Consider the following 15,599-nt stretch of genomic DNA (forward strand, 5'->3'; position numbering starts at 1 on the left):
AAAATCCATGTTTTTTACAATGATTTAATAATATTATGAAACTAATAGTCACTTTAACATGTTATTAAACTATTATTCTATTCACTCTGGATCCCAGTTAAAATGAAGTCACACAAATCTAGGAGACATTTTGAAAGTACAGAATCTTTGGGAAGCAAATGAAAGGCTACATTGAGTTTCTTTTAATGATGTTTGGTACTATGTTTAAAATACCAATCTCCTATGTCTTATTTTTAACTTTTCTAGATTTAGCCCTTAAGGACAAAGGTTATAGCATGATTGTCGCAAATACAAAGCAATGAGATATTGCTGCATTAGTCACATCAGTATGCTACCATACCCAAGTCCCCATTCTTTAACATCAGGAGGAGGGAGGGAGGGAAGGTGAGGTACCCATTATGGTGAGAAGTCATTAAAGTAGTTCTGAATCCAAGATGAAATCTATTAAGATAACTCAACTTTTCCAAGGATATTGTCAGTTGCAGGAGCATCACCCTCGCAGACACTTTGCCCCAGGAAAGGTAGTCTTAATCTTGCAGTGGCAATTGAGATTGGAAATTCACTCATTAAATGATGTGGTCTTCAAGCAGGATCGCATCTCTTAGCAAAGACGAATCCCTTCAGTCAAAGCTGCTGTTGTTAACTGAATCTCACAGTCATTATTTGAGGAAACCTCCTGCCAGCTTCTCACAACCAAAATTAGGATTATAATAAATTAAAATATAATGTAAACCATTGTAATTGTGTTTAGTTCTCCATTAACATACAGATCTAAAAATATTATAATCTATGAAGTAAAAATATGCATCACCTAAAATGAGATAGTTAGACCTCGACCAGAGTTGAGCTCAAAATTTCCCTGCTAAGCAAGACAGTTTAGAGTGAGTTTTGCCCCATTTTACAATCTTTCTTGGACAAAAACATTAAATGAATCACTGCAGTTGTTCAGTTAATAACACAACTGTTAAGTAAATCTGGCTTCCCCATTGACTTTGCATGTCAGGTCATAAAAGGTGATCACATGATCCTGGGACCCTACAACCCTCATAAATACATACCAATTACCAGGTGTCTGAATTTTAATCACGTGACTATGGGGATGCTACAACAGGTGTGAAAACCAGTCATGTTTCAGTGCTATTGTAAACAAATAGTTGTGGGTTAAGGTTTACCTGTAGTTCATATGTATTAATACTAAAGGGATAAATAAAACAGAAGTGGTTAATTCTGTCACCAGTTGTGCCTTAATTTCCTTGAAGCAACACACAATTTGACCACTGCGCAAGTGATAAAGGGTTTCAAGATAGCTTGCATGGAAGATGCAAGCCTAGAAGATGTTTTGCATGGAAATTGTCCAGCCTTCCTGAAAATTTACATATTAGGAACAGAATATAAGCAGACCTAATATCCCTGTAGAATTTACAGAATAATAATACATGCAAAATCGTTTCAATCTCCTTGTCACCACATGGGCAGGTATGCTTGGTTAATGGGATTTTGGAGTATCTGCCGTGCAGCAGTGTGGATGGTTAAGATGTTATGCCTGGCTTTGAAAAATGCTATTTTCAGCTTGGAGAAAATTACATTTTGTAGCTATCTTGCTGTTTCCCAAGGGCCCTTATTAATCCAATTTCTGCCACGTTGGGGCAGCCTATTAACTTCTGCCTGAAACTCCATATTCCTTTATTCTTTGGGTGAGTAGTTTTTTAGTCATATCCTAAAGAAATTAGGAATAGTACAGAAAGCACATCTAACGCCAATTTCTGTTGTACAGCCTATTTACAGGGAGAAGGAAAATTGTCTAATAAAACCACAGGGGTCAGTCTGGGAAGAATTGGATTTTGAGCCAATAATTAATTCTCCTTTTCCAGGCCCTTACCAGGATTGCACGAATTCCTGACTCCAGACTTAACTGAGTGTTTGCTTTGCACCGGGTGGAGCAAGGATTGATCTAAAAAAAAATGTTTGCACTGTTTCCAGTACATCCTCCTTTGCATAAATTCCTACTTGTGCACCATAAATGATTTGGGCCAGTGGTTTGGCCTCAAAAAAGTTTTAATGCTGCAGGGATTAATCAGCTTCCTCTTGTGTAAAATAAGTGCTTAAGAGCATTTATGGACCTAAGAACTAGCTGCACTATATATTTCTGGTGTGCATTCCAGATGCCTTTAGAACAGAAAACTACCAAGGTATTTAAATGCAATAACCTGCTCTAATTTGCTCCCTTTTACTCTTTAGGATTATTGAACAGCTCTCTTAGCAAAGACTAGACTTGTAGGTTTTTCAAATTAGGAAGGAGATGATTTTGTCTACAGTACCAAAATATTGCTGCAATTGCTTTTAGTTATTGTTTTAACTTTGTTATGCTAGTATTTTTAATTGATTTTTGCTTGGTACTTTATTTTATCAAATGTTGTTGATCATTGACCAAATAAACACTTTTCTTAAGCAATATTTTCAACACTATTTTGATCCATCTCTACTCACTCTTGGCTAACATGAATAAGCCAGGATAGAGAAAAGGCAAAAGAGAAAATACTAGTTTATTACCGTGTTTCCCCGAAATTAAGACAGGACTCGGCCTTATTTTTGGAGAGGTCTTATTATTTTTGAGCTGCAGGAGGCGGTGAGTGTGGTCACCTCATGGCTGCTGCTGGGTTGCAATATTTTTGGGGAAGGCATATTTTCAGGGGAGGGCTTATTGTAGCACATGCACACAAAAGCCCGATTGGGCTTATTATCCGGGGAGGTCTTATTTTCAGAGAAACAGGGTAGCAAACATTAGCTTTCAGTGGAAATCACCAGTTAAGATCAGAGGCCCCATCTTTCCATTTCCACCAATCAGCCAGCCAGCTTGATTCCCCCTAGTCAGGACATCAATGATGACATGGCTTCTGTCTTTGCTGACTAGACCCATCGAAGCAACAATGGCCTTCACAGGACCCCTCCTGCTCTCTGCCCACCCCTTTTAAGAACACCAAGATCCCAACCTCTTCCATCTCTGGCCAGAGGCCTTGCCAGCCTTACAATAATCTCCCGTTAGACTATTAACTGGAAAGCAAGTTCTGTGCAAGTGGCAAACATTTGTCTTGCAGGTATGGGCATTCCCAGGTGAAGTGGGGAGCCTCTTCTGAAAGTCCACTTTAGCACTGAACCCGGTCCACTGCACATATTAAATCCTGTAAGACATTGCTACCTCTGCAGTCCTGCAAGGTTGGCAACAGACCCTAATTATCACTTCATCATAACTTCCACAAAGCACTTGTTCTGGAGGGGCTCCAGGGCTGATAGTTAGCATAAATTAGCAAAGCATTTAATAGCATTAAAATGCTGTAGTCGCCCATCGGGGAGACCTAAGAGATGGGGACCATCTCAGTCTCTACAACAGCACCTGCATGGCTACTGTGATCTGGAATCCTTCAACCACAATATGGGATCTTACAGGTGGAGGGCGGAGAAGGAATGCCTCATTTTGTGACCTGTATGAGGCAACCACTCTACGACAAACCTTTTAGAGAGTTACTTTATCGGGAAGATTCTACTGATCCTTTCTTCCACAAAGCACCCAACCCAGGGACTTTTATTTTCATAATATTGGTCTTTTAATGTGGATTTTTAATATATTTTTTACTTTGGTGGCTTCATTTAGGTGCTGTTTTATTGCACTAAGGTACATTACCAAGTCACTTTTTTGAGGCAGGCAACTATTCAAATGTGAATGGATGAATTAATAAATAATAAACACTACATGAAATAGCTTCAAGTATCTTATTCTTACTCTCAAATCAGGAAAATTAGTTCAAAATAATTGGTCCAATGCTGTTGGTGAGTTTAATTTCACTCTTTCTCATTAACTCTGAGTTAACAGAGAATTTAATACAATAGGTGATAATAAGCCATTAATTAGTTGGGGAAATGTTAACGATTAGCAAGCATATTTTCAAGCCCACATTGCTCTAAATAGGCGCAAATAATATGTTTTAATGAGTTTCTGGTTGCCAATATAATAAGTGGGCATAATAATACTTACATATTTGTATCATAGACTATTTCAACTTCATGACCCATAACTCCTCAAAAAGCCAAGAAGCAGCCAGCTTCTGTATACTGAAATTCAGGTTTATTCATTCATAGATGATTTTCTGTACCATTATACATAAATCAATATACCAAAAAGAGAAAGTTATGGTTCCATTGTTTTTAGTTAACGTATTTTTCAGAGTATAAAATGCACCTTATTCCCTCAAAAAAGAGGCTGAAAATCTGGGTGCGATTTTTTTTTTTTGTGAAAAATGGGCTGGTTTTGCTCATTGGGGGGGGGGCACCTCCGAGGGGCACTCTAGAAGTCTCCGAAAGGCTATTTGTGCCTTTTTTTAAAAAAATGACCAATTTTTGTGGAAAACGGGCCATTTTTGGGAGTTCTGCAGAATGCAAAAACTTTTTTAAAAATTTGCTTCTTCAAAATCTTGGTGGATCTTATACTCCAGTGCATTTTATACTCCGAAAAATATGGTATTTCTTTTTCAATTCATTAATTCAAAACAAATTTAGAATTCCTAAAAAGACTAAAATTAATTAAAGAATTCAATCAAACCTAATGACTGCAAAAAGTCATTAGCCGCTTATAAAACCATGATAAATGCTGAAATCTGGAGCAAACATTTATATCCTGTATCATTATAATTTTGTATATTACAACTCATGGACTTACCCAAAAACAAACGAGCATGTAGGTAAACATGAAATTTCATGCAGGAAGTGAGTAGACTCATGAGAGAGGAACTTTTTCCCTATTTTATTTAACTCTATTATCAGTGATAGAAAAAGGGCATTGGTACTTACCTGATACACCTCTTCTCATAGTGGGGGAGGAGTATCAAGGATGGGTTGACCTTGTCCTCTCATTGATTGGGCTGAGTCAGATAAGCTCTTTGGGCCACGCCCCTGGTCACCAGGTACCACCCAGTTATCGGAGAAGAACCTTATCCGACTCGCTGTGTCATCCACTCCAGACTTTATCTTAATTTATTTCTTCAACAGAACAGCTCAACCATCAAACATAACGCTCATGTTACATAACCATATCAGGGAGGGCTGGATACTCCTCCCCCACTATAAGAAGAGACGTATCAGGTAAGTACCAATGCCCTTTCTCCATAGTGAGGGGAGGAGTATCCAGGATGGGACGTACCAAAACACACGTCCCTAGGGTTACCCATGTTAAGAGCTCGCACAAACCTTATGCCTGGTAAGGCGTCACCTACGCCCTGTGCACAGCCTGCAACACCCTATGCCTGAATGAAGCCTCTGCAGAGGCAAAGGAGTCCAGTTTGTAGTTCCACAAGAATAGTGAGGGGGAAGACCACATAGCTGCCCTACAGATCTCAGTCAATGAGGCCTTGGTGACCCAGGCCGTTGAGGTGGCCGTGCTTCGTGTGGAATGTGCTGTAATAGAGCTTGGTGTTTGCAGACCCCATGCTTGGTAGGTGGTAACAATACAGGCTCATAACCACCTGCCTATGGTGGATGTCACCTTGTTCCCCAGGGATCCCAGCTGGAAAGAGATAAACAGGGCTTCAGACTTCCTGTTCGGCCGGGTTCTTCTAAGATAAATCCTCAGAGCCCTCCTTACATCTAGGATGTGCCACTTCCTCTCTAATGGGTGAGAGGGGTCAGGGCAGAAATTGGGCAACATCAATTCCTGCGAGCGATGGAAGCAGGAGCACACCTTAGGGATGGAGGGGTCCAACCTTAGTATCACCCTATCCTGGTGGAACACGCAGAGATCCTCCCTGGCCGACAGAGCCTGTAGTTTGGATATCCGCCTGGCTGAGGTGATGGCCACCAGAAAGGCCACTTTAAGAGTCAAAAACCTAAGAGACACAGTTCAAAAGGGTTCGAAAGGAGGGCCTGTCAGAGCATCCAACACCTTATGCAAGTCCCAGGAGAGGTACCTGTGTACCGTAGGTGGCTTAAGATTGGACACCCCCTTAATCGCCTGACCATAGGGTGGTGAGTCAAGGCCTACCGCACAGAAGTACCAATGAGATGGCCGAGATCTGTCTCCTAATCGTGTTGGGAGCTAACCCTCTGTCCAGACCCACCTGAAGGAAGTCCAGAACCTGCGGGATCGTGGCTCGAACCAGATCGTAGTCCCTGGAGTTGCCCCATATTGAAAAGGCATGCCATGTAGCGCTGTAAATACACTCCATGGAACGTCTGCGAGCGGCCTGAATAGTCTGTATCACCCTGGGGGAGAAGTGCCCTTCCTTCAGGATGCTCCGCTCAAGCGCCAAGCGGTCAACTGAACCCACTGAGGGTCCGGGTGCTCCAGCAATCCCTGGCTGAGGGAGATCCTCTCCTGGGGGATCCTCCAGGGCCTGTCCACCAAGAGAGATTGGAGATCGGCAAGCCAAGGCCTCCGGGGCCAGTGTGGGGCAATCACCACCATCTCCGCCCCCTCCCGCAGGATTTTCTGCATGACTTTGGGAATCAGGGGTAATGGTGGATAGGCATAGAGGAGCCCCCGGGGCCATGGGCATCGGAGAGCGTCCACTCCCTCTGCCCCCGTGTCTGATACCTGGAATAAAACCTGGGGAGGGTGGCGATGAATACAACATATTATCCAATATGTATTTTAAAATATGAGTGCATTGATCTATCAGATTGATAGAGATAACATGTCTTTCACAGAAGGGATCCCAGAACATACTCACCATCACAGATATGATAAGATGTTCAGAAACCACAAGAGAAAAGCAATCCCACGAGAAACCTGACCCTGTGGCATACAGGGCTTCAAAGATGACAACTAATACTTGAATTGAACCCAAATTCTAAGGTTCAGAGCAAATCATGTAACAGTGAGCGTACACTGGCCTACTGCGTACACTCAAAATTGTGTGCATCAAAATATTCTGGATTGACTGAAGTTTATAAATCACAGATAGAAGTAGACTATTACCAAAGCTTTACCACACATGTGTGAACCCAAAGGGTTAAAGACATTTTCATCACAGTATAGCAAATAAATATTTTGGAAAAGAAGTGGGGAAACCAGATAGGAGCATAGGGTGGTCTCTAAGCTTTCTTTTGAAGTGATACCCAATAAATCTGCTTGTCATTTATTAAAAACAAGCAATCAGGAAGAGATTTATAGGCAAACTGAATATTCAAAATGAGCCTCATTAAGCACAAACAAGCAATACAACAATAGTAATAATATTTAAAAACATATAGATATACCATCAAAACTGAGTTAATGTTAAGTGTTTCTATTCAATCATTTAAATAGGATAAACTTTATGAGTTTCCAAAAGAAATAAAAAATCTCAATGAAAAATAAGCATCCAAAGCTAGAGAATTAAGCAAATTAAATGAATTAAGAATTAAGCAAAAGAAAGGAACATCTCTGATACAATGCAGATCTTTGAATCTAAAAGTTAAGATATGCTATCATACATATAATTCTATGCAGTGTTTTTTTTCCAGCCAGCATAGTATAGCAGGAAGATTACATGGCATGACATGAAGAGGAAAAGCTTTTCATATAATCATTCAAAAACCTATTAAAGCTTGAATTTCTAGAATAGATTATATGTATGAGCAGTTTTGTGCCATTCTGCAGCTATTCTGTTTTATAGTTCTTGAAGCAATGCAATGGATTTTGTTGCAACATTTTCCAGAGAACAGACTTCATTTCAGTTTTGGTAATATCCTATAACTCTTGCTACAGCATAACACTATGCCCTTTGGCAAGGAAGTCTACACATCAGTTTACACATGACAAATGGATGTAACACACACCTCATTTCCAAGGATAAATGCATTAGTCAGCTAAACGTACTCTATGACATAAATCTAGAAAGGAATAAGGCGGAGATAGAAATTGTTATACAATACAATAGCAGAGTTGGAAGGGACCTTGGAGGTCTTCTAGTCCAACCCCCTGCCTAGGCAGGAAACCCTATACCGTTTCAGGCAAATGGCTATCCAACAACTTCTTAAAGACTTCCAGTGTTGGGGCATTCACAACTTCTGGAGGCAAGCTGTTCCATTGATTAATTGTTCTGACTGTCAGGAAATTTCTCCTCAGTTCTAAGTTGCTTCTCTCCTTGATTAGTTTCCACCCATTGCTTCTTGTTCTACCTTCAGGTGCCTTGGAAAATAGTTTGACTCCCTCTTCTTTGTGGCAACCCCTGAGATATTGGAACACTGCTATCATGTCTCCCCTAGTCCTTCTTTCTATTAAACTAGACATACCCAGTTCCTGCAACCATTCCTCAAATGTTTTAATCTCCAGTCCCCTAATCATCTTTGTTGCTCTTCTCCGCACTCTTTCTAGAGTCTCCACATCTTTTCTACATCATGACGACCAAAACTGAATGGAGTATTCCAAGTGTGGCCTTACCAAGGCATTATAAAGTGATATTAACACTTCACGTGATCTTGACTCTAATTAGATTAGAGTCATATTACCAGCTTTCAATTAAAAAACAGAGATAAATACAATATATAAAGAAAAAAGCTGCATGCCTTTAGATATATATTTTTCATGCTTGCACATACTGTTTGAATGAATTTTAAAACAAGCATGGAATAAAGGTCAGTGTGTGGAAAGTAAGAACTTGCATTCCATTAGTATTTTTAAAACATCTTTAATTTTTATTTAATGTCAGTATTGTCAGTTGTGGGAAGATGCCAAAACTCATATTCTTTTACCTCAGGCAAAGAATATTTGTACGGCGAGTCTTCACTTAACAACCAGTCATTTAGTGACTGTTCAAGACTTCCCCAAAACTACTTATAATCTGGTTCTAAAGTTCTAAGGGCTGCACATGCTTGTGCACTCACATACATACAGAGAGAGTCACAACTATCCCATTTGGAACACTAGGTAATCATCTCACCTTTATGAACAGTTGCAGAATTCTGCAATCACATATTCATGATCTAAAAAGCTTTTTACTAGTTTCCAGCCTTTTTGGCCAGTTTCCCACAAACATTGCTCATAGGAATACATGGATTTCACTTAACCAGATATTCGCTTAACAACCTTATTCATTTAATGACCGTAGTATTTGCTTAATGGCTGTCATAAAAAAAAATCGATCCAGTCACGTGAGTGCTTCAACTTATGACCTTCATGACCTATGATGGAAATTCCAGGCAAATTGAGGACTACTTATATTCTCAATTTAATTTGTATTGCATTCAAATCTTAATTGTTATGATGCCACCCAACTTTTAAACTAATATATCGGTCTGCTATTATTAATTTAAAATTTGTTTTAAGTTTCTTTTTAAAGGTACTTTTTGAGTATTTTAAATTGACCTGTGAACTCTGCATACACAAAATTTAAAATAAACAAACTGAAGTAAATATTTTACCAGACACAAGCATTTCATTCATCCACTCACTAAATAAGGGAGTGCATTCTGCCTAGGTAAAATCTATGAAAAGTACCAATGTTACATAAACTGACTGTCGGTTTCATCATTATTAACATAATTCATGCTGCTGAATGGGTTATTGTGAACCTCTGTGTAGCTCCAGCATAGGAAGTTATTTCACAATGCAGCTGAAGAAGCCTGAAACCAAATGCAACAGTAAAATTACTACAGAGCAATCTAATAATTCTCATACCCACTACTGTACCATTACTTGATTATTAAAGCAGTAACTGATTCAATATTAAGATATTTAAATAATTAATAACTATTGTGATATTTAATTAGAAACTCATAGGAATGTAAACCGGAGAATGCTACATCAATTAACAGAGCACATTTAGAAGCAAAACTACTGAGTCATGTCACCCTGGAAACACAGAACTCAGAACAATCTGGCACATATCCCCCCTCCTCACCCGTTATGTTATTTAATATAAAGTTAAGTCTTAAAAATAATTCAAAACTAGAATAGAACAATAGACCACTCTATTCCAGTTTATTTTAAACTAAAGAATGAATTTATACAGAAAAAGTCAACCACTTGGGTTGCATAAGCAAGTTAATGAACAAAACCAGAGAAAGGCTATTTAAAATAGGGATTTGATTTTATTCACAGCAGTTTATACATAATTTGGTACAGATTAAAAATGATATGCAATCATACTTACAATATGACTTTCCTACTTACTGTAAAACATCGGGAATTTTTAATCCACCAACCTCCCCGTTCTGCTCTGAAACACCTCAACTTTAATTAGAGACTGTTTTGGAGATGTTGTGACACAATAAAGTGCCAGTGTTAACTTTTGAAATCCTGTAAAACTTGGGGCCTGACTACCTTCAATTAAGCCTGCAGAGAGCGCTTGCTAAGAGTGCTTGTTACACTTACAAGTGTTGTTGCACTTCATCCATCATGAATTGAAAGAAGCAGGGATTGGAAGGTACATTCTATGCAGCAGCTTAACTCTTCTACAACACCTCCCTACCAAATGCAAGGACTGAATCCTCACTTTTTATATTTAGGGAACTTCTGAAAACATGGGTTTTCCAACCCATGCATTCGGGACCCAAGGCGAGAATGAGATATAGTCCTGAGCTTGGGACAAATGCAACTGCTTTGCTGTTACAAGACATCATGATTGTTATGACCATACAGTATTATATGGAATATATTTATTATTAGATGTATTTGTTAATTTTGATGACTGCTTTAAAGTTATGTATGCTATTTCAGTAAGCCACTTAGGAGTTCACAATAAATACAGTAAACAAACAGTTATTAGAAAACCACCCTTTATGATTTACATTTTAAATAACACAGACATTTTTATGTCTACATCTCAGTGGGAAATCCTGAATATCCTGTAAGCAGTTAATATTAAGCAGCAAAACTTTATGCAAAGACTGAACTACAGAGATTGAGAAAGTTGTGCCTCTTTCTTTCTTAGAGAAGAAATACTGCAGAACTATAAATGAAGATGAACAGAAAAGTAATTTGAGGCAGGAGCAACTACCTCTGCCTCTTCCAACTCTTACAGATTATCTAAATAGCTGTTCTCAAAAATGTTGGTCTCAGGATTCCTTTACATTCTTAAAAATGATTGAGGACCCCAAAGTGCTTTGGGTTACGTGAGTTATTAAAACTGATAAATTTTAAAATATGTTTTTATTTGACTTTGTGGGTCAAAGTCAAGGGTCCCCAGACTTCTGATGTAAATAATTCTAGTTTTCTAATTTGTCCTTCACATATAACACAAAAGGAAAGCCCTCTAGCTGAACTTACACAAACAATAAATACAAAAAAGGGGAAATCTCATTGAATAAAACCTAAAACATGATTCATGATTTAGAATGACAAATCATTTGAAAATTATTGATTTAAAAGGGAGTGTGTGGTTTGCATACACATTAAATAGATCAATAGAAAGATGTGATCATATCAGAAACAGGACTATAAAATCTTTCATTTGTGTTTAAGTACCCAGACTTTAATTCATTTAAAATAAACTGTGTTCTTTATTTTGTTCTTTAGACACCTGAACAAGCAACATTCCCTCAGTGTAAAGAAAACTTATGGACTCCCATCATACATGATGAATGGCTACACTAACTGGGACTGAGTCATTGGTGAATCAGCAGCCATACGAACCAAATAAATAAACCAGCCCCAGGAAAAGTGTTTAGTTTGCTTATTGTGGATCACAGGAACTGCAGTCCAACATATTTGGAGGACACCAATGTAAAAGTTATTTTAGCAGAAGTGCATCTCTATATGCAGAGGTATGTGTTCAGGCGAGAAAATGAAATATGCCACAATCTGTTTTGATTTATTCTAGCTTTTAAATCTAAAGTTATATCTACATCTACCAGTAAACAATCACTTTATCTTAAATTTCTATGAATAAAGCTGAATGTTTTCTATTAAGCACATTTGTTAATCTACTATACTAATTTTACTAATTTACATGAAACCAAAATTACTATTCTCTACCAAATTTGGTTAAATAAATAAAAAATACTACTCAATTAAACTGGAATAAATCCAAGTGCTTAGATAATTAAAAAAACCTTGGATTGGATCTCTCATTTGATTCCTGTGAACAGAGCAACTCTTCAGTCCAGGAAATACTTCTGAGTCAGCAGCATTCCTGCTGGTGGCAATTTCATCAAGTCCCTTGTTCCCTCACAGCCTTTTAACTTTCCTCAACTAGATTTAATACAGAGCCTTTGGAGAACTCTCTGGATTAGTGTGTGAGGTGACCCTTCAAAACAGGAAATTGGCAAAAAGTAGGTATCTCCAATTCTGTCAGAGGAAATATTATGTGCAGAATTCTACTTAGGCCATTTTCTTGCTAACAGATAAAATGAAACTGGTAAGACCTGCTTGCAAGTTCTGAAAATTATTTCAATAATAGATTCAATAGATGAATAAAGTTACTCAAATACATGAAATTTATATTTTTATAAGTTTAGCTTAGTATAAAAACTCTACAAATCCCAGCAATTGCAACTTTGGGTTTTTTTTTAACCTACCAATTAATCCAGTGTATATTAATCAATGGCTATACTCTAACCTCCCCCAAAATGATACTCTCTGATAATTTGTATGCAAAGAGAAAAGTGAATTTTTCAAATAGAAATAGACACATGAACCTCCTGTTTGACTATCATTCTAATGTGTCAAAGGTATTTTATTTAGTTGTTCAAAGTTGAGTTCTGAAATTCACCCTTATAATACTGATAGCCTAGTTTACGAAAAAGTTATAATACTTTAGCAATAAAAACTACTGTACTACATACACATTTCCCTTATAGGAAACTTTATAAACCAAAACTATAAGACTGATTTATATTTCCAAGTAAAATTATACACAGAAACTGCATAATTTAAAAAGCTAAAAAGAAAAAAATCCTTAATCAAACTTATTTAAAATTTACACATACAGATGAATACATGTCTCATATACAACTCAAATACTGAATGAGAGTAAGGTCCAAGTTACTAATTGTCATGAAAGAACCAATCTAAGAACGTATCAATCTTTATATAGATCTAGGCAATCATAACTAACAAAACTCAATCTATTAACCCGAAAACAAATCATGTATTACAAAGACTAAAATCCAATTATCACCAAAACCAAAAATGCAGTTAAAACAGATTAGCCACTGCTGATTTAGAATTTTAAGATTTTAAAACAAAACTTTTTGCAAAATGAATAAAATTGCTGAAATTCTTCACAAAAATGTGACATCAATTAAGATTAGAGACGTTTTTCTATTGTAAGTCTTTGCAAATCTATATTCATAATCACTGCTTTTTAAACTGAAACATAAATAATAGCTTCCTACCTGATCTACAAGATCCAGTTTTCCATATTCACTTCTCTGAACTTCAAGACTACGTTGTAGTCTTCACTCCACTCCCTTTCCCACATTATTTACATGTATAATATCCCCAGCGGCACTACCTTTGAATTAGCTAATTGTTATCATGGTGTCCAAACTGACTTGGAATAAAGTAAGCACAGCTGGGAACCAAAACTGCTTGCACCTTGGGAATTGGATGAAGAAATGCTTTTAAATATAAATGAAAGAGTGTCGAGGCTCTGGATACAGATGCAGCATTCTTATGGAGAGCATTGTATTTGAATCCCGAGTTAAGGGAATTTAGCCTGAGTTCAGTGGCAATTATTTTCAACAATACACACACGCGCTAACACACACGTACTTTGGTGCATCTGCTCCCATTCCTTGATTCTCTTAACACAGAAAAAGACGTATTGTGTATACAAATCCACTATTAGTGCTAGCCTCCTTTTTTTTTTCTTCAGTGCAGCCGTCTCAGCTATGCCCGCAGGAAAAAATAATCAACTTGCTCAATATGTCTGGGGAAAATATGAGTCCTCGGTTTTCGCCTAAAGAGACGAATCCAAAAAAGCCACCGACAGAAAGCTAAGAAAAAGGAAACCTTGTTCTGAATTCAGTAGGGAGGTTCTTTTTTCTCTCTCTCCCTTGTTTAAATGGGAGGGGGGGCAGGGAAAGCATGTAAGCTCTTCTTTGCCGATCAGTTTGCAACGCAAACCTCTCCGACTTTCCGTGCAGCTCATTCTTGGGCACCTCGGAGGAAACATTTGGAAGAGAGGGCGCTGAAAAGAGGAGGAGGAGCTCTTCCTCTCTTCTCAGACCAATAAATAAAAGAAGCAGGACCTCCCACTTTAATGAATTTGGGAATGGCTGGGGACGACGCATCCTGCAGCAAGCAGAACAGGGGGGACGTGGGCTGGGGGGAGAAGGGGGCAGCGCCGGCACGCATAACTCCAAGGTCTCCGGAGTCAATTAGCTGCAAGCGCGGAAAGGAAAGGCGAAAAGCCTTGAGGGTTGGACTGAGAAGTTGGGGGGGGGGGGAGAGAAAGAGGGGGCGTGTGGTTTTTTTTCTACACCGTTTCCATCAGGACCCCCAGCCCCAGCCCCAGCCGCAAGCGGGGGGGGGGGAACCCGGGTGGGAGGAAGGTCGCGGGCGGGGTGGGGGCTGGAAGCGTATCGATATCTTTCGGTCAGGTTCGAACTCATTCAAGGTCCACGCAGGTTGGAGGGGGGGGATAAAAATGTGGGGTGAGGAGAGCGGGTCGCCTTCGTGCTTCCAGACCTCCCCCGCGGCTCGCTCTCCCGCGGCCTCCCTTCCTCTCTCTCTTTTCCGTAAAAACTCACCTAACAAAGTTGCTCCGGCCGCTTCTCTTTCTGTGCAGGAGCTGCTGCGGCAGCTCGCTCCTTCCTCAGCGCCCCGGGATGAGCTCACCGAGCAAGCCTGCCTGCCTGCCTGCTCCGGCTGCCTTCTCGCCGCCCAAATCTCGCGAGAAGCCGAGCGGGTGCCGTTTCAGCTCCCGCCACTCGCCGCGCCGGAGAGGCAGAGGCGGACAAGCCTCGGGCGTTTCTATGGCAACTGCCAAACGCTGGCCTAGTGGAGTGGTGGACGACGAAGCCTGCAGCGAGGCAAAAAGGGGACCCCGTGGGGTCGTTTTGTGTCTGCGGGGTCCTCTCTCTCGGCTCGGGAAGGGTCGAGGCGCTCTCTCCTAGCGGCCCTCCGACGGCGAGGACAGAGGGAAGATAGGGAGGGTGGCGTTTCCCCGCCACACTCCCCAGGTTCTTCGGCGTAGTCGCTGCGGCCGTCCAAGTCGCCTCTAAAAACAAAAAGATCTAAGTCCCCACTGCTTCTAAGGAGATTACATCCTTGTCCCATCCCCCTCCCCCTTTTATCAATGGCATTTGATGGACTTGAGAGCTGGAGTTTTGTGTCTCTTAACAGGTTTTTACTGCCCAAACCCGAAGGTGCTTTGAAGCCTTCCGGGATGCAGCGATTTCTGCAGTAAGTACGGGGGGGGGGACGAGGGGACGACAACATCGTTAAAATTACGTTTGCTCGCCGATTTACAATTTAGGGTTTGCTCTTCTCGGTCGAATTCAAGGAGGTTTTAAAGCTTCAATGCTCAAGTGGGGCCAGTTTTAAGATCTGTTCTACCCAGAAAGAAACGGGGCTCCCTCCAACATAATTGCGTATAGGAAAGGGCTGTGCATATGTGCAAAAATATGTGCATTTTTTTTTACTGAAGTTTAAAAATAAAGTCTTGCTCTTAACAATGTCACTT

General features: G+C 39.6%; 1 protein-coding gene across 1 annotated transcript in view; it reads right to left on the bottom strand.

The window, feature by feature from the left end:
- SIPA1L1 (signal induced proliferation associated 1 like 1) overlaps window positions 1-14,793 on the bottom strand; it is a 178,557-nt gene extending 163,764 nt beyond the window's left edge. The window contains exon 1 of the mRNA XM_081934973.1: window positions 14,665-14,793. The gene's annotated coding sequence lies outside the window, so the exon portion shown is untranslated. The remainder of the gene's footprint in view (window positions 1-14,664) is intronic.
- Window positions 14,794-15,599: the final 806 nt, after the last annotated feature.

The sequence above is a fragment of the Natrix helvetica genome (assembly GCF_964273705.1).
Source record: "Natrix helvetica genome assembly, chromosome: 1".
In the NCBI taxonomy this organism is placed as follows: Eukaryota; Metazoa; Chordata; class Lepidosauria; order Squamata; family Natricidae; genus Natrix; species Natrix helvetica.